This window comes from Seriola dumerili, unplaced genomic scaffold, assembly GCF_002260705.1.
Source record: "Seriola dumerili isolate Sdu_G_001 unplaced genomic scaffold, Sdu_1.0 BDQW01000138.1, whole genome shotgun sequence".
Taxonomy (NCBI): domain Eukaryota; kingdom Metazoa; phylum Chordata; class Actinopteri; order Carangiformes; family Carangidae; genus Seriola; species Seriola dumerili.
Genome location: NW_019174393.1, coordinates 17646761 through 17671712, shown reverse-complemented (window position 1 = coordinate 17671712; position 24952 = coordinate 17646761).

Genomic DNA, 24952 nt, shown 5'->3' with positions numbered 1-24952 from the left:
TATTCAGTTCTGAAGAACCAAGATCAGGCCCATACTCAGTCTGGCTAACTACTGCCACAGGTCTGGGTCCATGTGTCAGTATGTCTCACCCCAGAGTGGATCAGATCATGTAGCATGTGATAATCCTGACAAAAATATTTAGCAAACCAGTAAACTATATTAAAATTATGCAGATAAATGACAGTTATTTGATTATAATTTGATTAATAGATATCAAAGATGTTAGAAAATCATAACGTTGGCTACAGTGTGTTTTATTGCTGGTGCAGGAGGTGAAAACAGGACTTCAAATTATATCTGTAGTAGTCTACAGTATAGTTGTCTTTGAACCATAGGAACAAATGATTTTGGCATTAGTTTCTATGACCTTACATTAATTCTCAGGTCATTCTTACGACACTGCTGCTCTTTTCAACTGGTAATGGAGATGCACATCTTGCTGCTCTATCACTGACTGTTCGGGTCTTACTGGATCGTTCTGGCTGTGTTCGGTTCTCCATCGGATTCGGTCTCGCGTTGGTTTTGAAACGTATCACACTGGTTCTAAAATTTCGGACCCACGACAACTCTGCCATTGAGTATATAAATTTCACATGGAGACTTTGGACGCTTCAGTCTAACAGTGTAAAGTAATTACAGTTTTAGACGCAGCTCACGATTCACGAGGAAAGAAATATCAAAACATCTCCAGAAACTTTTCAAACTCTCAGATCTACATTATGTTCATTACATTTTTCACTTTAAACATTACTTTATTATAACAAGGTAAAATTTGTTCTATATTTTTGTGTCCATACTTTCGATTGTGTGCCTTACTTTTTGTTATTTTCTTTGTTTAATGTGTCCTTTTAAATGTTAAAATGTCTGTAGCATCCTTTTTTAGAAAAAGATATTTTGGTATTTTGCTTTCTAATCGACAGTTGACAGTCTAGAGAGAGACAGGAAACACGTGCAGAGAGGGGAGGGGGAGAGGAGGATAACATGCAACAAAGGTCCTGGGAATTTATTAAATTTAAACCAGTCTAGAAATGGAAGTGGTTACTATTCAATTCACTCCTCACTTCTGGGATTTTGTGATGAATAAATCTTTGGAGCATTGATTACATTGGCAGCTGAAAACTTTTCAAGGCTGCATTTGCGGAGTGTTAAAGAACATTTCATTAAAAACCGTAATTATATATGCAACAGCTCTATCTCAGACTTTCACCTTATGTTAACACAAGTGCAGTTTTTTCATATCCTGATTTAAATTATATTAAATAGACAAGATGTTCTTTTGTTAATGCAAAGTTTGCCTACACAAGGGCACAGCAAGGCTACCAGGGATTGATTTAGTTAACTATTCAAACAGTTTGCACTTTACCAAAGTAAATGTTTCCTCCTTCAAGGTGTCAAATCATGGGCATCTCTTTTTAGCAACAGGTTTTTCCTTGCCTTTTCTATCTTACCTTCTCAGACATTCTCAGTGTGGAGGATGAGGAGCTGTTGGCACACTGCAGCGGCTGACGCTTGTTGAATAAAGCTCTGTGATAACTGGAGTCATATGGAGGTTAGCAGAGACAGGGGTCGTCAGTCGACGAGCTCAACGCAGATCATCTGGGAGACATCAAAGACAGAAATGAACTGTTGTCAAGCTGTTAGCTCCCTGTCAGACTCTACTGATTTGATTGATCCTGAGAGTGACAAACTTTACAGCTCGGATTTTATCAGCACCACTCACAATCTGGAGATTTTACTAAAACCTGAGGATACCCAACAGAGAACTGAGGTCAAAGAGTCGGTTCTCTTTTCTTTTTTTTTCTTCTTTTCTTTGATTATTTAGCTTATGAGTAACTCTTACAGGTAACAGTGCTGCAGGGTTTTCTCAGCTTTGTCATAGAGGGCCATCTTGTTGCTAGGAAACATCTAAATAGATTTTCGATGCTGTGAAGCACTTTGTTGCTGTGAGCGTTGCTTATCTATGTTTTCCAAAATGAGTCTGTCTGCTGTTGTTAGGGCTGTCTCAAAGACTTCCTGGATCGGTTGTAACTGATGTGTTCTCATCAAGGTTGGGCTGCTGATACATCACATCTTTTGTCAGCTGCACATTCATGCTGCCAATCTCCTGTTCTACCACAGTTTACTGAACTCATTGTGCCTGTTGTTACCAGAGCTCCAGAGAGAAGCCTGAGAGAGGAGATGTAAAACTACATTGAGATGGTTTTTGGTTCTTAAAACCACAAATATATCTTCTTATGGATCAACTCTTCAAATAAAACACAGGAGAAGAGGAAAATATGGAGCATTAAAAGCCCAAAGTCTTCAAAACACCCCCTCACACCATTACACCACCAGCCTGGACTGTTGACACAAGGCAGGTTGGGCTCATGGATTCAGACTCTACCGTCTGTTGCCTCAGCAGAAATCCAGATCCATCAGACTAGACCAGATGTTTTTTCCAGTCTTCAACTGTCCAGTGTGGGTGAGTGTGTGTCCACTGCAGCCTCAGGTTTCTCTTCTTGGCTGACAGGAAGCGGAACCTGATGTGGTCTTCTGCTGGTGTAGCTCATCCAGCTCATGGTGGTTTACAGCTAAGGCTGGTTCACCAACTGGGCAAAGTGCGCAACTGTCCTGTGACTCCAAACCCCAAAGTAGCAGGTTTACTTCATATTAGATCATCAATAATTAGTTAGAGTTATTGTAAATTCGCTTAAGGTGTTGCACCACCAAGGCACAATATCCACTAAGACAGGTGTCAGGTTTTAAGTTAACTGGACCCAAACACAGACAAACAGAAAGGCTGGAAGGTGGAGTGAAAATACTTTGATGAAAAACTCTTGAAAACTTACAGACTCGTCAAACAAAAATTGAGAAGGTCCAAACATAGGAGGCAAAACTGATGGAAACTTAGGCACAGGAACAAAAACCAGGAAATCCAAAAAAAAAAACCAACAACACAGGAGTAAGAGATCCACGGAAACATCAAAAATCCAAACTCAAGTTCAACAGACAAACTGACAGACAACAAGGAGCACAGAGACTAAACACACACTCAGCATCGGCAGCTGAACACAGGTGAAACACATCAGGGCGAGGCAGACAATCAATAAGGAGGGAAACACAGGACAAAGACAGGAGGTAAACTACAATGAGACGCACGAGGGGAGTGATTTCAGAATGAAACAGGAAATTCATCAACAGTCCAAACCAAGAGTCCAGCAATGTCGAAAAAGTGTTCATACATAAAGTGTCCATCAGGGCAAATCACAATGTTGAGGCCCTGTCTTGTAGAGAGTGTTCAGAATTAATACCTTATTTATTTATTTATGTAAAATTACCTAAAGCAAAAGTTACGATATTCAACAGTCAAATGTCTTGTCTTGTTTTGTGTAACTAACTGTCCAAAACCCACAGACATTAACTTGACTATGACCAAGAAAACAAATGTTCATAAAAACTGGAGACAGTGACTTATTTGGCATCTTTGCTTAAAAAAAATAAAAACTTTTTTTTTTGATCAACAAACTAATAATTTGAACTGTACGGTGCCGGTTAGTTTCCAGAAGTTCTAGAGAAGTACTGAAGCTGTCGTACAGTGAGGTTCAATAAAGGCCCAACAACAACTTCTTGCCCCAGGGCCCCGATAATACCAATCTGGCCATGTGTACAGGTGCGTCTTCTGAGTAATTAATTATTGACGATACATATGCTATGAATAACGTGGAAGAATGGCAGCTCTGCTGGAGGTTCTCACCAGGGCTGTTCATTGAATTATGCTTCTATTGAGCACATGTTTACATCCATAACTGCGGGAGAGGAAATCAGACTTGTGCACACGCATACAATTTCTCACTCAACGAGATTTGTTAAACAGACATAGCTAAAATTTTTTGTCATCGTGTATACACCTACAAAAACATGCTAATATTATCATTGTGCAGAAAAATAGAATATTATTTCCTTTGTATCTTTGCAGAGTCCACCACAGCAACAATAAACCAGAACTGCCACCTACAAACATCAGCACACGTTGGGATGGTGACCTTGCTTCCCCTTCCCTCCTCCTCAGTCCTCTCCTCTGCTCTTCTCCAGATTGTTTACCTCCTATCAGCGCCTCGCAAAACTCAGTTGTAATCTCAGTTTTTTTTTTTTTTCATTTCCTATTTGGCTTGAAGGCCTCTGTTGCATGACTGATGCACGCCGACTTGGAGCGGCGCAATAAAGATGGTAGTGTTGTGATGTCTTAATGTCTTTACCTTGTGGCTTTTGCACTCTAACCTGTTCTTGTAATTCCGTATGAATTGTTAACTGCTGAATTTGCAAAGCGATGACATTACTTTAAGGAAAACAGACACTTTTTCACTCTCTAGTCTAATAATACACTGAATCACAAAGAGGATACAGAAACCCAGAGGACATACTGTATCTCTACATTTGTACTTACACTTACATTTTCCACTGTCTCTTCCCTACAGTTCTCATCCACTTCAACTACTTTGTTCCCCAAGTTACCACATAATTGATCTGAAAATGGAGGGAGCTGGGCGTCCCTTATGTCTTCACATAAAAGGTGGCAACCCTAAGCTACAGTGATGACCCCAGTGCCTTTCTGAAAAGTTCTATACAAAATGTTCTATACTTGTGGTCTTAACCTATATGTAGTATATTCAACTACTTAGTACATCTACTTAGTACATCTCTGTCTCTCTCTATGAGCCTAAGGGGGACTTGAAGCTTTGGGAGCTCCGGTCTGTTCTTTGTGAATTGTAAAGTAGTTGTTGGGCCTGTGGAGGATGAATCCATCGGACATTCGCGAATGCTTGGATTAAACTGTTCGAAGGCCGTGCTACTTTTTCTTCCTTTAGCCTTCATCTTCCAAGCCAGACTACAAGTCACAAGCACAATATTTTTTTTTTTTTTGTAAGGTTAATTCTGGACTGAAGTCCATTGAGGATCAACTGACCCGACAGGAGTGTTGGACCGATCAGTGAATTATGGGGAAATAATACACTCAAAGAAAAAACCAATGACAGCACTCAGTGGTGCCCTCAACCATGAAAAGTGCAGGTAGTGTCAAGGCCGGGGTGCTTGAAACACACCGGCCTGTCATCACAGAGAGGGTAGAGACATGATAATTGTTCTAATGGGGATAACAGAGCAAACCTGCGGACAGTCTCTCCTTGAAGGCGTTCACAGGGCTGCACTTGATTGAAGTGATGGAGTTGTGTAGAGAATGAAAAGGTTTCAGACCATCCAAAAAGCACTTAGTGTTAATCTTAGTAACCCATTTAATGCCAATTATTTCATTATCTATTAATCTTCCATAAAGTTGGAGGAATTGTGAGAAAAAAAGAAGGGTCAAACTTTAAGCAGCAGAGGCAGAGATATCTGTAATTTTAGTCCTTAGCATGAGTCACACTGCAAATGCAAATAAACACATAGACTATGCGATGTTGTTTTTAGCCAATCAACAGATGGGTCCATTTTCAATGTGCTTGTGTGTGTCTGGTCAACGGAGGCTCTCTGTCGGTGTTGTTTGCTGACATATTATTTCATTGCTATGTGCAATGAATCTTGGGATTGGTCCACCCAGTGGAGCCTTTCTTGCCCACGAAAAGAGGGACGCATTCCTCAGCTGCATTCAAGGGAGCCTTCGAAATGGGATGCAGCCTCCGAAGGATGCGGCCCCTGAATTGGGACACAGCTATTGTACACCTGTTTTTACAGGCTGAGCAGTAGACCACTAGTCATGACAAATGAACCGATCTTCATGTGTAAAATCGCTGGTGTGTGTCTTTAATCAAATTATTGTTTGGTCAATAAATTTTCCAGAGACCAAGGTGACACATGCAAACTGCTTGTTTGATCTAATGATGACAGCTGGAGCTTGAAGGCTGCTGTCTTTCTTTTTCTTTTATTCAAAAATGACAATCTGTGTAATTATATAGGTGCAGTCTGGGTTAATGATGCTGTTTTCATTGTTTCTGTTTGGGTTATATATACTATAAACCCTCACCAGGCCTCTCTAGCAAAAGAGCTCCTTCACCACCAGGATAGGTGAAGGAAAATAAAATATACATCTCTGTAAATTCACTGTGTAAGAAACGAATAACAACAGTCAGCACGTCGATATTCACCCTGCAGATCTCCTGCTGCTCTCCTAAACACAATGGTTGGCCTGAGCCTACGTCACCACGCTCCAGCTGTAATGTGAAAACAGTCAGTGGAGTAATAGTAGAGGCAGCCACCGGAACGCAGCGGCTGCTAAATGTTGTGCAGCAAACTGTTGAGGGATAATAATGATCTATTGGACTTGGTCGTCACATGAAAGCTCCAGGTAATGAAGTAGAGAGATTTAAAGAAGACCTTCAGATGACTTCCACAGCAGGAGACGTGCTGTAATGGAGCTAGATAGGGTAATAAAGCAAAAGCTTGTGTGGTGTGCATGGGTGGTGGAATGTGTGTAGATACATGTATGTGTGTGTTTGCTGATTGCTCTTTAGGGTAAAAGCACTTGAGGCTACAACATACAGAACAGCCTGGAGGTCTAAGATAGTTTTTAAATGTCTTTAACCCTGCACAGGCAGCTGTAGGCGCCTGTCCCTGTGTGTGTGCACATGTAGGGAATAAAGAAAAGAAATGATAGCAATCATGAAGATGATGTAGAAAAAGGGGGAAGGACTAAAAAGACAAATGGGGCCAGTGGATGTGTGAGTACGTCAGAGCACGAGGAACCACCTGGGAAGCATTCAGAAGAAATGAAAGTTACATTGTTTTAACTGGAAGGATGGAATAAAAATCAATCTACACTGAACAGCCGATGATGACGAAGTCAAAATGTGTTTTTAGACATTTTTGCAAATTCATTAAAAATCCAAAATTGAAATCTCTGATTTTGAAAAGTATTCAGACCCTTTGTTGTGGCCCTTTACTCCATATTGTTTTCAGGTGCATTCTCTTCACTGAGATGATTGATTGGACATGGTTTAGAAAGGCACACATCTGTGTTTATGAGGTCCCTCAATTCACACTGCATGTCAGGACGAAAACCAAGACGTGAAGTCCAAGGAACTCTCTGTAGACCTCGACGATCAGGGCAAAGGTATAAAACCATTTCTAAAGCTTTGAGTGTTCCCAGGAGAACAGTGGAGTCAATAATTGTGAAATGGAACAAGTGTGGAACCACCAGTCATCCAAGCCAAACTGGGTGACCAGGCAGTAAGGGGCCTGCGGTCATCATGAGGAAGTAGATCCTCTGGTCTGATGAGTCGAAAACCAAACATTTGGACGAACACTGTCACTACTCATCAGCTGTGCTAATACCATCCCTATGGTGAAGCACAGCGGAGGCAGCATCATCAGGCTATGGTGGAGCCTCTCAGCAGCAGGAACAGGGAGGCCGGTCAGAATTGAGTGCAGGATGAATTGAGTCAAGACGTCCTTGAAGGAGTCTCCGACTGTCCTTGAGTGGCCCAGCTAAAGCCCGGACTAAAACCCCACAGAACATCAGTGGAGAGATCTGAAGACGGCCCTTCACAGACACTTGACATCCGATCTGACGTGGGCTTGAGAGGATCAGCCAGGAAGTGTGTGATAAACTGTGATAAACCCAAATCCAGGTGTGCAAAGCTAGAGACCAAGAAGACTCCGAGCGCTGTCGAAGGGGCTTCGACTAAGTCCTGATTTAAAGGTCTGAATACTTTTGTAAATGAGAGATTTTAGTTTTAAATCTCTAACCAATTTGCAAAATGTTTAAAAACATGTTTTCACTTTGTCTTTATGGATTATTGGGGGGTTTACAATTAAATCTATTACACAATAAAGTGCAAAAAGTGAAGGGGTCTGATGTTCTGAAGCCACTGTAGATACAGGTGGACTTTCAGTGACTCATGGCAATAAATGAATCTTATATTTATGTGAGGGGCAATAATACATATGATAAATACAGTATTACAACTAGCACTTCAACATGTGCTGGGGCTGAGTGATTAATTGTTTTATAATTTAAATCAAATATGAAAGAGTATAATTTTCTAATCATAAGAGAAGCAATTTGAATCATAACTCTCATAATTAACAATGTCTTCACTTGTAGGTGGTTAAAGGTTTAGTCAGAGATCATTGACTATAATTACAGCTGTTGCTTTCAAATTTACTCAGCTTATTAACATCAAAACTGTGAGTTGGCAAAACAGAAAAGAGACAGAAAAGAAACTCTGGCTGACGTCTGGTTAACGAGCCCTCTGCTGAGTGGTTTCTGTACTCTTTACACTCGTCCAAGCAGAGTTGAAAGACACACAACTCTGTGTAATGTTCATAGAAAAATGTTAGAGACAGAAAGAAAAGACACACACCTGTATCTCTTTGCTGTTTTTGCTGTGTCTCTTGTAACACTCTAGATGAGCAGCTCACGGCCCACTTTAAAATCTCAAAAACACTGGTGGCCCACATCCGACCCCGGAACAATATGGAGGACAAATAATACGTTTTCAGATCACTTCAGACGGAGATAGCAAACAAGTATACCATGTGGTGCGGTCGGCCACAACATGAAAGTTCCTATCACCGGCTTATCACAGCCTTAATACGAGAAAAATGTAATTTTATGATGAATTGTTGTTGGCCTACTTGCAATAGCCCACAGGCTGGGAAACTAGATGATCACTAAGCTAACTTTAACATTAGCAGCTAAAGTGCAGAGATGTCAACAGTCCTCCTCAGTCTGATATCAAATATTGTCAGACATTATTTAATTCAGTTTCATTTTCTTGCACATAACACTTTTATCAAGCAATCTACGATCATAACTATCCAATTATGCAGCTGTTCTCTATAAATTAGACGGCACAGATATCACGTTGTTGTGTATACTCACTGTGTACTGACTGACTGATCATTTTTCCATTGAAAACTAGTTTTAGAGTTTTCTTACACTATGACTTTTCTCTCAGTGACTTGATTGACCTCAACAAGCAATGATAATATCTTATCTAACAGATCAGAAACATTTGTGATCATGCTCAGTACAAATGTATCTTGTTTAAAACGCCGACTGTTGCAATCATCCTCCAAACAAAAAAGAGGCAGCATATTACCAGGAAGTTGGAGTGTGCACCCTTCTTATAAGAAACAAGGGGAATGCGCTCTTCAGTCTTTGAAATAAAATGGGGTGTTGCGGGTGCGTGTCAGAAAACATATCAGAGGACACTGAGGACCCGGATGGATGGTAATCAGGTTGGATAACACACACAAGGAGAAACTTCTCTTCTCTAATCACCAACAAAGTCACACTACGAGATTAGATAATAACACAATTACCGTGCCAGAGGAAGCCACACACCACCTATAGCTCCACACACAGATTACTGTCTGTGACCTGTTTGTCCTTATGGAGAGGACACATTATAATTGGCCTTGTCCCTCTTAGTGACATTTGACAAGAGCTCCTCTCTTTCTCAGATGTCCAACAAAGTTCCACCATCTTTGTATTTCCCATCTAAAACCCTTCTAAACCTCTAAAACCTTGTAACTAAAGTGCAGTCTCATATTATTGTCTATAGTCTCAAGCAACTGCATGACCAGAAAAAAGTGAGTGGATTCTAGGCATTTAATTATGATGACATGCTAATGGATAATGCATTGCTATGAAATTATGAGTGATAGAATTAGCTGCCACCGGAAGGGCTGTATAGTATTTAATCCACTTTGGGTAGCATCCATAAGGACACCATGTTAAATATTAATATTATTTCAACATCCAAGTCCAGTTCAAATTATTATGATACTACGAATATGTTAAATTTACAAGTGAATCAGTCACCTCAGCCTTGGTTGAAAGGTTTGGTTTTGTTTGACAACAACAGATGTGGACAGAAGACAACAGAGAGGTATTATACTCTGAATGTCAAACACAAGAAAACTGAAAATGACTTCATTTGAAGGCAAAAGGACAGTGCGTCTTTTTTCCATTCTTGTAACTAGGAGATTTTTCACATGATTATTGCTTTACTACTCCGCTCAGTCATGAATGACCCCTCGGATTCTATCTGTTCCCATTGGTCGCTGATAGAGGTCAGCAGAGGCCGGTCTGATAAGGTGGCTGCTGAATAAATTTGTCACAAATTTCAATTTTAATCCTGAGACAGTATTTGTTGTTCTGACGAGGGCAGGTTTTTCATTCAGATACAGAGAGGGAATTTCTCAAACCCAACAGGACATGACTGCTCTATGTTCGACCCATTTCCATGAACTGGCCAGATATTAAATTCATCAGGTTATTTCCCAACATTAGATCATGTACAACACTGCAGTGTGTACAACTAATGTCTGTTTTTGCATTCTATAAAAGAGAAAAATAATTTGAAAAAGCTGTTCCACTTATAATTAGATTTTTAATCAATATTTTTGTATGAATAATCAATCAAATTACTATGTGTAATAGGAAAAGTGCTGCTTTGTGATAAGCACACAGAGAATTATCACCAACTCTGCAAAGTGTTTTAGTGAATCATGTCTTTGACATGATGGTTCTGGTTGACAGCCCACACATTTTAACAAACCATTCAAATTAAAAAAGCAAAATACATTGTTGGACCTAATCCTTTTGTGATATGACACAATTATCAAAAGGATGACATCACCATTTCATACATTAATTAATTCATAAAACTTTCCTGATCTTAAATTCAGACTTGGTTAATGTCAGGAAAACATGATGGTTTGGGTTTGAATGACTTTGTTGTCATGATTACAATTATTAACACTTGGTCATGGTTTGGGAACAATGGCGGTCATGATTAAAAGAAACCAACGCTGACTGTCAGTAGGAAACAGAAAACAACAAGTTAACATCAGATGTATTGTTGACCCCAAGGCTTCGTCAACACTGATACATTTTAGTTTTAAAACACATCACTTTTGCTATGTTTCCTCCTGGCGTCAGCTAAAACAGTCGTCAAGACAGAGATCGTTTTCACTTCAAAACAACGACTTAAAATGAAAACGTATTATTGTGGATGTAGCCTATATGGATTTTGTTGCTCTGCCATACCATCATCTGACTTCCTCCTTTGCTAATAAGAATCTCCTGTAACAGACCAAACTATTTTAAATACTAGTTTTTAGCAGCAAGTCAGTTATCTGGGTTTAGGCTCATTAAATACTCTGGTATGCTTTGGTGGGGGTGTGACAGAATCCATATTGTCTCGGATTCAATGTTTTTCCGCGAGATCGAAGCTCTAAGACAGATGGCTGAAAGGAGCTAGCAGAAAAGGTCACTGAGGCATTTGGCGTAACAAAGAGATGAATATTTTGGTAGAGAGGGGAGAAATGAAAGAAACAGCACTGATGACTGTACCACTGCTACGAAACCAGCCATTATCTCCATTAAATCCTCCCAGTGTGACCCGCTGTGTGAGCAGCCAGCAGCTGGCGTGGTTGCAGGCTCACACAGAGAGGAGAGGAGATAGCGGTGACATCATGTCGACCATTTGCCTTGTGGGAAGCCCCTGCAGCCCCCGGCGCCTGATCGGTTTGGTTGGCCCCTGGAGGCACGGCTCATTGGGTGCACGATGCGCCCACTCCCACTTTTCTGTCTCGACCTGTCATCATTTACATTTTGATAGGTCTCCGCCTGTGATGAATACTGATTTCTCTCAAGGTCAAAGCTGCAACACCTGAAGGAAGAGAGAAGCAGGGAGGAAGAGGAGGAATCAGCGCTGATTGTGATGGAGGAGGAGGAGGAGGAGGAGGAGGAGGATGGGAGGGGGCACAGAGAGAGACTATGGGTAGAAGACTGAAAGGACCATGATGTGTCTGATTGGACGAACAAAATGAGAGAATTAAACGGAGACAGGAGGAGGTGAGGCAGAGAGGTAAATGAGTGGGAGGGAGCGAGGCCACTGAACACTGGGTCCACACTGTGTGAATACTGAGGAGTATTGTGACAAATAATGGCAAGTGATTGAGAAAGATGAGCTGTATAAAGATGATTCAGACATTGATGCTACGCCTGAAGGTGTGCGGGTCGTGATCGGGGGCTGCTGCTCTCCGCTCCGTTCCAATTATCGAAACAAATTCCTCACAAGAGACAGCAATTTTAAAGATCAGCACCATCTCAAAAGAAAATATAAGGGAAACAATGAATTTAGATTTAGATTTAATTCATATAGAAATTCTGAAGAGAAGGTAGAAGAAACATACAGAAAAGAAACCGTTAGATAAAATATCTTTTAAATCTTTCAAAAGTCTTTTTTCTACTGAAATATAGTCTTTAGATTACATGTAAAACCTTGGCAGACTTCAATGAATATACCATTTGAAGTCTGATATTGTTACGTAAGTTAGAGACTTTTGTCTGTTGACTATTTATAGTAACTAGTTATACAGTAACATGGTTACTAAGGCTCTGCTCTTTGAGGGAGAGAGAATGAGAGAATTATCCCCCTAATAAACATATGTGAAAGTAACTCTAACCAAAACTTGAGGAGGAGGATGGGCTGATGGAGAGCTGAGACAGGAAAAGACATTTGGTTGAAGCTATAAGCAGCCTACTAGTGAGAAGGGTTTTAATGGCTGCGCTGTACACCTACATGAATATGACTGGATGTTATAGCCGGTAGCCAAGCAGCTGTGAATGAGCCAGTGACAGTGAAGCATGAGCGAAACAACCAATGCAAGCATGACATCACAGCTCCGCCTAATGCTATTTCTAGACCACCATCCCTCAATAGCAAGGATTTTTTGTTTGAATTGAATCATTTTCAAAAGATAAAACATCTGTGAAGTTGTGATGCATACCCTAACCCTTTATTTCCTGAAACAGCATGGCAGGTATACCGGACCTCGTTTGCCATGGTTACTATAATAACTATTATAGCTTGGTTAGGTTTAGGCACAAAAACTACTTGGTTAAGTTTAGGAAAGATCACAATTTGGGTTAAGTACTTCCTCCACATTGGATGATCTTTGTTGTCATGGTTACAACATAAACTACTGGTTTCACATGGGAATCGAACACTGCCCTCCCATGTTATATTCCTGTGTTTTGTTGACCAATCCATCCACCAGAACTTCCCTCCTGACATGGACTTTGTCTCTCTTTACACTACGTCACCACACTTTTTCCTTTGCTCCTGTCATAATTACTACAACAACTAAATGTCGCCTAGCAACAAAATGTAACTATGGGTCATAAAAACCTGCTACACAGATGACCCGTGGGCTCATTTTTCACAGGAGGACAGTCTTGGCGGTTCAGTTTGCGGTTCATCGTGTCGAAGTGTCATTGGGTTCACTCAACCCTAAATTGCCCCTGACGTTCAGGCCTGCACCTTTACTGGTAGTTTGCCTCTACTGTAAATGGACAAGCAGTCAATTTACCATTTTAAAGACTAAATGATTGAACTGCAAAAATTATTAACTCAATTGATAATTAAAATGATTATTAGCTGCAGTGCTATTTGTGAAACTAGTATGACATTTACGCTATGATAACTGTAAAACACTTAATAATAAAATAAAAAGTAATAATTGCAAATGTCCTCTCATCTATATTTTTTCTTATAAAATTAACACTGACTCAAATAACTACATGTTACATGTTACAATTTTTACCTCCTAAAGGCCACAAATCTATCTTCATCTGTGTCTTTGAGCACAAGTACAGTAGAATACATTAGGAACTTAATTAACTATTTAATTTCTATAATACAGGGGAAAACACAGAAGGCGTGAAATGAGAAAGACACCCATCTGTGTCCGTCATTGGATGACCTTGATCCAGAGTGAGAGTCCAGGAGGAACTGTCGGCAGGTGTTGGCAGTGATAGATGGTCCCCGTTCACATTGTACACATACATACACACACATACACACAAACATAACACACTAATATCTGACATCTCACCCTTCAGCAAATATGTTATGCTGCGGTGCAGTGTTGAACTTATCTACAAGAAACACACACACACACACACACACACACACACACACACACACACACACACACACACACACACACACAGCTGTTAGAGTCTGTCTTCTCTTGAAGAAAACACAGGTCTGTGATCAGCATCATAACATCTGATGTGCAATAAAAGAATGCAAAAGCCTAACACATGATTGTTGTTTGCATTTTGTCATCCATGGATACTCAGTGACATTAATAATCCATTCAACACTGTGTAAATAAAAGCGAATGTTGTCTGCATATATGATTACTTTCATCTGTTGTTACTGATCTATATTAAATTACTTTTCTCTGTAAAACAAAACACTCTGTGTCTCTGGCTCTACTAAACCATTTCATTACATTTTAAATATGTGAATGTTCTATTCCCAGTTAATTCTCTTTACACTGAAACCCACTGAGACCCAGTTTATATTTCAAGGGCAGAAAGAGAACTGTCTGCTTTGGATAGTGAGACATCAAAACTGAACTATTATTGTCGCATTCATATTTTTCCTGCCATAGTATCACATACACTTTAATGTTCAATAGTGGCACCAAATACCACTTTTCCACCACGAAAGCACACAGCACTTGAATTTTTTCACACAGTTCTTATTTATATGTATAAGTTATGTTGGAATGACAAAGTATAACAGAAATGATTATCTGTTTTTACATTTGTCGCTTCTGCCAGGAAATAAGCGAAAGAAGGAAGTAGGACTGAAACAGTTAGTCTGTAAATCCATTAGCCAATCAACAGTCAATCCAAAAAACGTTGACATACAAATTACAAAATACAAATACAAATTGATCTTTTTTATTTTTGCTCTTGCAGTTTCACCAATATCAGAATTTGTTGATTTAGTTATTTATCAATATACTTGAAAAAATTTTGGATTTTGGACAATTGATCAGATAAAACAAGGAATCTAAAGATATAATCTTGGACTTTTGAAGGAAAGGACATTTTTAACATGTACTGACATTTTAAAGTAAAGTAAATCAATCAGTTAAAGGTCCCATAGTTAAAGGGTGGGACTTCTAGCTGTGCAGGTAGACAGTGTGACACCACCACTGCTTATTTTTGTACTTAATATTAAAGTAAGTAAATATTTTTGCTAAAAGAGACAAAAAAAAAATCATAGGCAGGGTTTGTCTTTTTTCAAAGTATCGCCATCATCACTTAGTGCTATAGATGAAGGCTAAGTGCTAATATGCAGCTCCACCATCTACCATAATGAGTTAACACACACTCTCACACACACGGGCCTACATATTAGGTGAAAACGAGCTGCACAGTCTCAGGATTTCCACCTCGGTTTGTGTGTGTGTTTTATCCTGTTGTAGCATCTCCAGTGTGTTTACTCATTTCTCATTCCCTGTTGTACTTGATCGAAGACCCACAATTATGTTTGTCAGGAGTGAATTTAAATACCAAAACCCACTTTCATCTAAATTTCTCTTACATAACCCTTTTCATATCCGCTGCTTTGTCCTGAGAGTGTGCCCTGTTGCCATGGAGATCTATGAGGGGATGGATGCTGTTTGAAGGGCAAATTGGGAAGGATGGGGGGGGGGCAAACAGCCTGAATTAGGAACACAGCTGACTGTATCCCTGTAGAGATCGACCCCGCAGCTCTCCTTCTGTCTTCCCCGTCCTCCCTCTCTCTCTCTCTCTCTCTCTCTCTCTCTCTCTCTCTCTCTCTCTTTCTCTCTCTCAGACAGACACACACACACACACACACACACACACACACACACACACACACACACACTGAGTCGTCCAAAATACACCTTCATGGTCCTAAAATAGAGACACCTACTTGGGTGATGGAGAAACAAAGAGAGGCATCTGAGAGCAGCTTTTCATCAAAGACGAATCACCCCTCTCTATGGAGAAAAAGGAGGCCAGGCAAGATGAGGACGAGGTAAGCCCGGTCATCCCCACCCTCCCCCCTCCCTCCCTCCGTCCCACATCCTCCTCCCTCATGTTGACTGAGGCTGAAGCTTCTCAATGGTGCATTCAAACTTCACCTCCACTGTGGAAAAACATAACTAAAGAAACTTAGCTGTTGTTTATAAAGAATCATTACTTTAGGTTTTGTTTTTTCAGATAAACTTTACATGACTCACTATGTTTTTATATTTTTTAGCTTGATTTGTTAAAATTGAGGGGTTTTTTTTAAATATGAAAATGAATACTACGTTCATGTTGGTGTAATCAAAAGAACTGGGATTAGATTTCATGATATTTCTCTGCAGTAAAACATCACTCACTTTACCTTTGAAGATATTACAAGGAATATGACCAATTTTGAATTTTATCCCAGTATAACACCACCAACACTGACACACTTGACACTAAATTAGAGACATCATTGTTATATTTATACTCTAGGTGTCAGCACTAAATAGTTGTTGTCTTTTCTCAGTTGACAGCTTGTATTTATTTGTTTACATGATAAACAGAAAGTGACATAGAAAACATTGTGACTAGGAAAACATAATGGACAGTTAATATGACATAGTGTATATGAAATATAATTTTGGGGTGAATGTTGATTTACGTCGGGTATGTTGTGTAGTGTGTGTGTGTGTGTGTGTGTATGTACGCGTGGTAGGATGTTCTAATGTCAGTCCATCCTAGACAATAATTATAACAATGATATTGATAATAATAATAATAATGACAACAATGCTATTAATAATAAAAAGTAGAATAAGAATAAGAATATAATTAATATGATATTCATGTAGTAAGGGTTTACAGTTTGTAAATGGACTGTACTTAAAACACTTGTCACATGCACTCATTCACTGATGGAACAGCAATCAGGGGCAATTTAGGGAATTCAGTATCTTGCCCAAGGACACTTAGACATGCAGACTGGAGGAGCCAGGGATCGCACCCAGACCCTCTGATTAGTGGACAACCCGTCACCCACTCTAGCTCCATTGTATTATGACTGAAATGCAGCATTAGCACAGAATAGCCTCAACACTAGATCCTGATTGGTTGACAGCAATAGGCAATCAGGATCTGTGTAGCGGCAGGGAAGTAGCACTGCACAGTGTAGCCCTCAGCCACCATCATAACATTGGTTATTATTGCTTCAGCCCGTGACTGGACTTTTAAGAACTGTGGGCCCCTAATGAAACACAACAATGACATATTACCACCTTTTACATTTATATCAGTCCAGTTGAAAGAAAGCGACATTAACATTCATATTAAGTTGTGTTTCTGTTGACATGTTGAATTTGAATCAGCTCTGGTATTGGTCTCCACCAACTCCACTTAATACCAGGTTTATTAGCAGCTAAATGCTTCACTATGTTCACCAGCTAGCGGATACCTTTGAACACCAGCATGGCGTTTGGTGCTGCATCAGTAAAAAGAGTTGCCTCCAACAGTCGTAACAGGGTGAAAGTGAGGTGAAAGTGAACTAAAACAGTAACGTTTGTAAGCTTAAAACCAAAAGAATGATTTGAAAGATGCTAAAAACTGAAGGAAACTGTAGAGCACAGAGACGATTTGCTGCCCGTCACTATGTGCAACCCGTTTGACGTTACACATCGTCATCTGATCCATTGTCATTATAAAAAACATTAATTGGAGCAGCTTTAAAACTACCCGTCACTTCTGCACATTGAGCTTGTGCACGCAGCAAATTACATTTGTTATTGAGTCTGAGCTGGTAGTGCTCGCACACATCCTGCGTTAACAAACTTCTCCTCACCCTCTCCCTGTTCCGCTGCTGCTTCCCTTCTGCTTCGTCAATTCATTCAAATGAGGTAAACCTGCAAGCTGAGGCTTTCTTAATGCTGTGAACTGATTACAATAGGCTCGATGAATTTACTGGACTGTGTATGACTGAATAAATGTATTTTTGTGCAATTACATTAGATTTAACCACCGTCTTCACATACAGTACATGCATACGAACAGAACTTGAGTTCCTTAAACAGGGCTCCTTTAAATTCTGCAGCAGGAGGAAGTACAGTTGTGTTGGGGGAGACCAGCCATCGAAAAAACCATCTGCTCGGTTTAATTTTTCACATACTGACCTGGTGTGTGGGCTCTATTCGAGCACAATGTTTACCCAGCAGTCATAAACACCAACTGCTAAGCCGGTGCTCGTCATAATTCTCCTTCTGATCGGACACGGCCTTCGTCAACCGATTAAAACTAAACTAAAACTAAATATTAACTCATTTGCAAATTGACTTACTGTATGTTCTGTTATTTTACTGCTGTGTGTCCCAATGGAAACTTGCACCAGGAAAGAAAGTAACCAAACTCACCTTTTAGTATAAATACTTACCTGAGTGTGTGACCTTCCTCGCCGGTATGAATTCCCCCTCTCTGTGTTGAGTTAATGGTTCATTTGTGCAGGGTGAGCACTCAGAGCTATATGGCAGGCATGGTTGATCATGTATGTAATAGAATTACGTTGAAGAACTGAGTGCAGCTGAATGGAGGGAGTGCAGGATGAAGGATAGTATAACCTCTTCTCACCATTCTTCAAGCTGAAAAATGCATTTCAGCACGCTCGGTGTGTTTCTGAAGTTATGTGTGCACACTACAAGCACAGTGATCCGATATGAACCCACAGTTGCACACAGACATCGTCTCTGGCCGTGGTATTTTGCCAAAAAAAAATGGCGAGGAACCCCAAGTGAAGATTAAGATGTTTACTGGGGGGAGAGGAGACACACTCTGATGCTGGAGAGGAGTGTGTGTTTGTGTGTGTGCGTGCGTGCGTGTTTGTGTTTGTGTGTCCAGGGAATAGACAACTGATGCTCCTCAGTCTGTTCTTTCCCTCTTTCTCCTTTTACACATCCCTCTTCACCCTCTTGGGTGTTTAGGAACAAATAATGACAATTGACGTAGAAATGATTATTATTTATATTATGAATTAAACCAGAACTTGCTTTATTTTTGGGTATAACCCATATGATGACCAGATGTCTCACACACAGGCTACGTCCACACTTCTACTTTTTATGTTTTCAGGTTGTCCATGCCATTCTTGTGAACGTGATAGCTCCATAACACCTTGAGGAAATTTCTTCACATTTGGCACAAACATTCATTTAAAGTCAAAGGTCAAGGTCACTGTGACCTCACAAAACACTTTTCTGGATAAACAGGGATGTGAACTGAAAGTAGAGGCAGAAAACCGTGAGGTAGTAATTCTAGTTTACTTTAAAACGACGCTTTAAAATGAAAACTATCTCCGCCCAGACAACTGTTAGCTCCATTTCAGAAATAATCTCCATACTATCACACCTGAAAAAGCGCATCACATGACCATTCATGTACACTTAGCATACACGTGCCGGTGTAAACAGGAAGCAGATTGTCTACTCTGCAGTTGGTTAGTTGCACAAAATACCATGAACGAGGAGCAGCAGAGACAGTTGTAGCGTTAAAATGCATAAACTGAACTGAACGACAGCTGCCTCCAAAAACAACAAGGTCAGTAACGCTTGTAATTCGTTATTCATGTTGCTTTCATCGAGCAGAAGCTGATAAGATCCAATCAGGGAGCGACCGTGGGTGTCTACGTCATCGCTTCCAAAGGTCTCTGTTTCTGTCTGTCCACACTACAATGCAAACCCCCGAGTTTTCAAACTAAAACAGGTCCAGTATCCAAAAGTCTCAGTTTTAGGGGCTTGAATACTCCGGAGTCGTGTGGACGTCAGGTGGAAACGCAGCAGAAGAGATGCATTCAGAGGCGTGAAGACAGCCTGACGATGTGCTTTTCAGTCTGCATAGGAAGACCAGGAACAGTGATTATTATCCTTCCTTTTGTTGTTGTTGTTGTTGTTTTATTTTAATTTCTAGTGGTGTTCATAGAAGAGAGAGGAAACAGTTTCAACAATATTGTCCATTGGAGCTGTGCTCTTCACTTCAAGCATCTGGTTAATTGTGCAGCGGTCACGAAGTGAAGTAGTTTTTACAAAATAAACTGTCTAAACACAAATAATCAGCAGATAACGTCAATGTATGTATGTAATGGCATTTGACAAATGACAAAACACTAGAACTGTACATGGAGGAGCCATGTTGTCATGTTAAAGCTGAATGGATGCTTTTGATGACAGCATCTCCTGTAGCAGTAAACCGGGAGCCTGGGTAACGCCTCACAGAGAGATACTGTGCAATCAATGACTTCTCCTGCTCATGCTGTCATGTGATCCAGACATCTGAATCACCGACTTCATATCTGATTTGTTCAGCAATTCATATCGCTATTTCAGTCAGCTGCAAAAAAAACAGATGACCAATCAGAGCGGTATTAAGAATGCATATGTTTTCTTCTTAAATAGCCAACTAGCTGTCAGGCTACATCCATGAAACACAGTGAGTGAGAGTCTGGATGAAACGGATGCAGCAGTACAGGTTGTTGTTGTCAGTTGACTTACAGAAATAACTCTATTGACATATTTCTATAAGAGATCAACTGCTCCTATAGCAACCATCACCACAACTTCAGGGTCTTCAGAAGATGAGGAGGGATGGTTACACATCATGTCACTCTCAACTGATTGGTTAACAACAAATACGACATCCTTACAGTTAGAAATGGGCCGTGTGTTTTCCTTCATGTTATCATTAAAGGATAATTTACTGTGAGTTTACACACTGCCGTTTAAACCCAGTTCAAATTAGGTGAACTCTGTAACGATGTAGCACAGAAAATGCCTGTAGTGCCAAGGATGGGGCCTGTTGACCTCAACACTTCATTTACAACTTTTTATTCCTTCAGTTGTTAATGTACTCCTATTAAAACACTATGAAACATAACTATACAATGGGCTGTTGTGTAAAAAAACAAGCAAAACCGGACACAGTCAGTAGAAAAACTTTGGTTAATTTTTCTCAGCTAGTAGCTTTTTTTTAATTATTATTATTACTTCCTTTATTTTACCAGGAAGTCCCACTGAGATTAAAAAAAAAAATCTCTTTTACAAGAGAGACCTGGCCAGATAGCAGCCATACAAACTCACTGCTTATTAAAATACAACCTAAAACATAAAATACCACATATACCACATGAGAGAAATCTGAACTCAGTAGCCTCTCAAGAAAACACGTCTCATTCACCACATTCTTTATGATGCCCTTAAAAGTTTCAATGCATAAAAGTTTGTCTAATTTTGCATTATGCTGCAGATTATTCCATGTCCAAGGTGCATAAATAAAGAAAATGCAGTTTTCCCCATATCTGTGAAAACTCGTGGTGCATTAGGGTTACCCACCCAGAGGATCAGAGCTGAGAGCTGCTCGAGCCGAGGCAGAGGAGGGTGCAGAGGCCAGGTGGAAGTTTACCCTGTATCGCTTATATACTAGTGCTGCAGTCTGCGATTTGTCAGTGATGTCCAGCCCACCAATTCATAAAGAGTGCAATGGTGAGTAAGAGACTTTGCATTAGTAAAGAAAATCGAATGAAATATCGATGCATGGTGAAGTGAATCAAGGCTCTGTTAATGGTTGTCAGTAAATGGCTCAAGAAAGACTCAATAAATGTGTGCACTTTCTTTTACATATGTAAGCCCATTTACTACAAATCATCCATCTATCTATCTATCTATCTATCTATCTATCTATCTATCTATCTATCTATCTATCTATCTATCTATCTATCCATCCATCCATCCATTTCCTGCACTTATCTGGGATTGGGTCATGGCGGCAGCAAGCTAAACAGGGAATTCCATATGTCCCTCTCTCCAGAACTTTGAGCTCCTCTGGAGGGATCCCGAGGCGTTCCCATGCCAGATGGGATGTGTAATCTCCTCACCGGGTCTACCGCGGGGTCTCCTCCCAGTTGGACGTGCCTGGAGAACCTACAAAGGAAGGCGCCCTGGAGGCATCCTGACCAGATGCCCAAACCAGCTCTTTTCAATGCGAGGGAGCAGCAACTCTACTCCGAGCTCCTCACCGCATCTCTAGGGACTTAGCCTTCAGCTATAGATATACAAATAATGTGTATTCTAAATTACTGCAAACTACTTTTTATATTATATTATTCATTTTCTATTATATTTTCAATTATATCTTGTTTTGCTTCTATTTCTATCACTTCTTCTCCTCTACTGAAGTTAGCATGCTAACTAACTAGCCCCAGTCCACAGTTCCTTGTATCATGTAAAACATCATCACCTTGTTTAGGTGCAGTATACTGTTACTGTATATACACACAACTCAATGGATATAGCCAGAGTTGAGATTTAAAGTGTTTTAATGTTATGCACTGAGTGATAAGATGCTGAGAGACAGTTGTCTGACAGTTATTCTGATCCCAGTTCATTGCAGTGATGCATCCAGCTGTGGGTATCAGTGCAGGTCAGTGGAATCTGGGCTGGCAGGGACATTTAAAAAAATCCAAATGTATGACAGTATCACTTACAGTGTAATGTATCATAGATTTCTATTGTAAAAATGTTAATGTAACCATGGGAAACAACAGGGATTGTATTTGTCCTGTTGATCCTCGGTAGAGCTGAGGAGATGAGAAAGGTTAAGAAAATTTGATTAGAAAATGACGGCTGTCTGCAACACTTGCACCCCACTGTATGATTTGGGATACATTTAATAAGTTATGATGGATGCACATGTTAGAGCTTTCTAAACTGGTGCTCAAGCTCCATTAGGAAGGCTCTGAACTTTTATGTAATCAAAATTTGCAGATTGTGTTTACTGTTTCAAATAAAGACATTTCCTTGTCCACCAGGATGGTGAGGAGACAAAATATAAAAGAAAGAAGTGATTGTTGAGTTCACAGTGGCGCTTAGCCTGTTAGCACTACAGGCAAAATAGTGAAAGCGACGTTCAACAACAAAGAGAGAAAATTGTTTATAATTATTTTGAATGAGGCAGACGTCACGACAAAAAGACAAGACAAAAAATATCAGGTCCAACATCCATTATGTGAGATCGTTCAGCATTGTGTTCATGAGCAACGTTATCAGACGATCAATCCCAGGTAATAAACAACACGCTCAAATTGAAAGAATTGAGTGAATTGTACTTTATTCCATTAAAGCTGGTCTGTTACAGATCAATACCAACATTTAAAGTGACATGGCATATCTCCAATAAAAAACAGTACCATGCATTGCTAATGCAATTTTAACAATAACAATGATGGTGCCCATTAAAGATTTTTTCTGTTAAAAGGTTCTGTAAATGAGATTTTAAACAATAAGACAGCACCAAACAGCTGTTTTCTATGTAATGGCGTCCTGAGCAAAGATCAAAGTCCCACCCCCCGCCCGTATGTGTTGTAATAATATGAATTTCTCTGTTCTTTGTTTTGGTATCAGGTCCGGCACCGCCCACCACGGGAGTGACCTTCCAGAATTTCCTCCACTGAAGAAAAAAAGGCCTCAGACAAAGAGATAAGCCCAGAGGACAGGCAGACTGGCCATGGGGACTACCAGCTCAAATCCTGATTGGCCGGTGGACCGTCAAAACATCCATAAAAGTTTTTACCAGCTCCATCAGTGTCATTCCTGTGACTGGTCCCAGCAGATCAGTCCGAGGCAAAATTTCTTTCCCAGTCCGACAGTGGAGCCAGTCTCCTCTTTGTGTAAGTAACTTAATGGCTACATAATGTTACATGTCTATCTCATTATTGACGGCTAAAGTAGCATGAGAACGTTAGCTAGCTTGCTGTTACTGATATTATGAATGTGTTCGGCAAATGTTGCTATTGCATTTACACAGGGTAACTTTATTCAGTTGTGCTTCTTGTGCGTTTAATGGAAGCTTTCACTGGGCTTCGTGAAACCTTGCTGACTGAGAAAGTGAAGGGAGGGGAGGGGAGGTTGAGGCCAAACTGAGGCCGGTATGTTAGACCAGGTATTTGTTTTGGTCAGAGATGCCGGTGGTCTAGTGCAACATCTAGTGGTAGTGACATTGTTTACAGAACCTTCACGTTCATAAAGTATCAAATGGAGATCACCCGCTGCCTGAAAGGTCAAACGTGCACAAATGAATATCACAGCATTCTTTGGAAAATGATCAGCAGTAACGTACAATTTACTTGTAATAAAAAGGCTGTTACATCTTCATGTAAAGCCGGTACAGGTGGTGTGAAGCAGCAACAATAAAAAATATCTGTCCACACAAAATGTTTCCCAGAATATAAAAAAAAAAAACATCTTGTGTGCAGTAAATGTGAGGACTTGCCAGCAAACATTATGCCAGATGGCTTCCCCCTGATGCATAACTTACCCATATGCCAATCCACAGTAATGACTCCCATCAGGTTAGAGGAAGGGAGAAGCGTTCTGCGCTCAGCGACACCACGACAGATCCGCCCGCTGAAGAAGTCTGAAGATCTGAGAGACAGTGGTGAGAGTGATACGATATATTTGGATGATTATGTCCTGGATTGTGTTATTTTGAGTTATTTGATCATTGTAATTACACCTGAGACACTGGAACTAATTTCCATTAACCGACAATAACAAGGACAGGATTTTAAAAATTAAAATGTTTATACAACGAATGACACCAAATATAGAAACACATGAAAACCTGCAGGTTGTCACATGAGGTGTCGAGTGATACTTCTCCCTTTTGAATGACAAATTATGACAAATGACGCTGTCCTCTATCTGATTGATCAGCTCAGGTCAAATGAGTGTCTCATTCATCATTTCTAGTGGCAGCTGAGGACGGTTATTTGTTTCCTGTGTTTTATTGGATCTCTCCCGGTCCTCCGCCGAATCCGCCGGCAGCCATTTGGCTTCGAAATGTCCAGGTTTACACTGTGAGAGTGTGTCTGCGTGTGAGGATGACTGGAAGGACTTCCATTCAGCAGCTCGCTGGAGATGAGATGAAAAGACAGAATTTTCTATGGCTGAAGTTCTGCCGAAGGCTCCAAGGACGAATCTTTGTGCTGCAAGAGAAAATCTCAGTACATTCAACTAAAGGTTAACAACTCAAATTCAATATGTCACAGTCTCCATGGAGGCAAGATAAAGACTGATTTTTCTTTTTCTA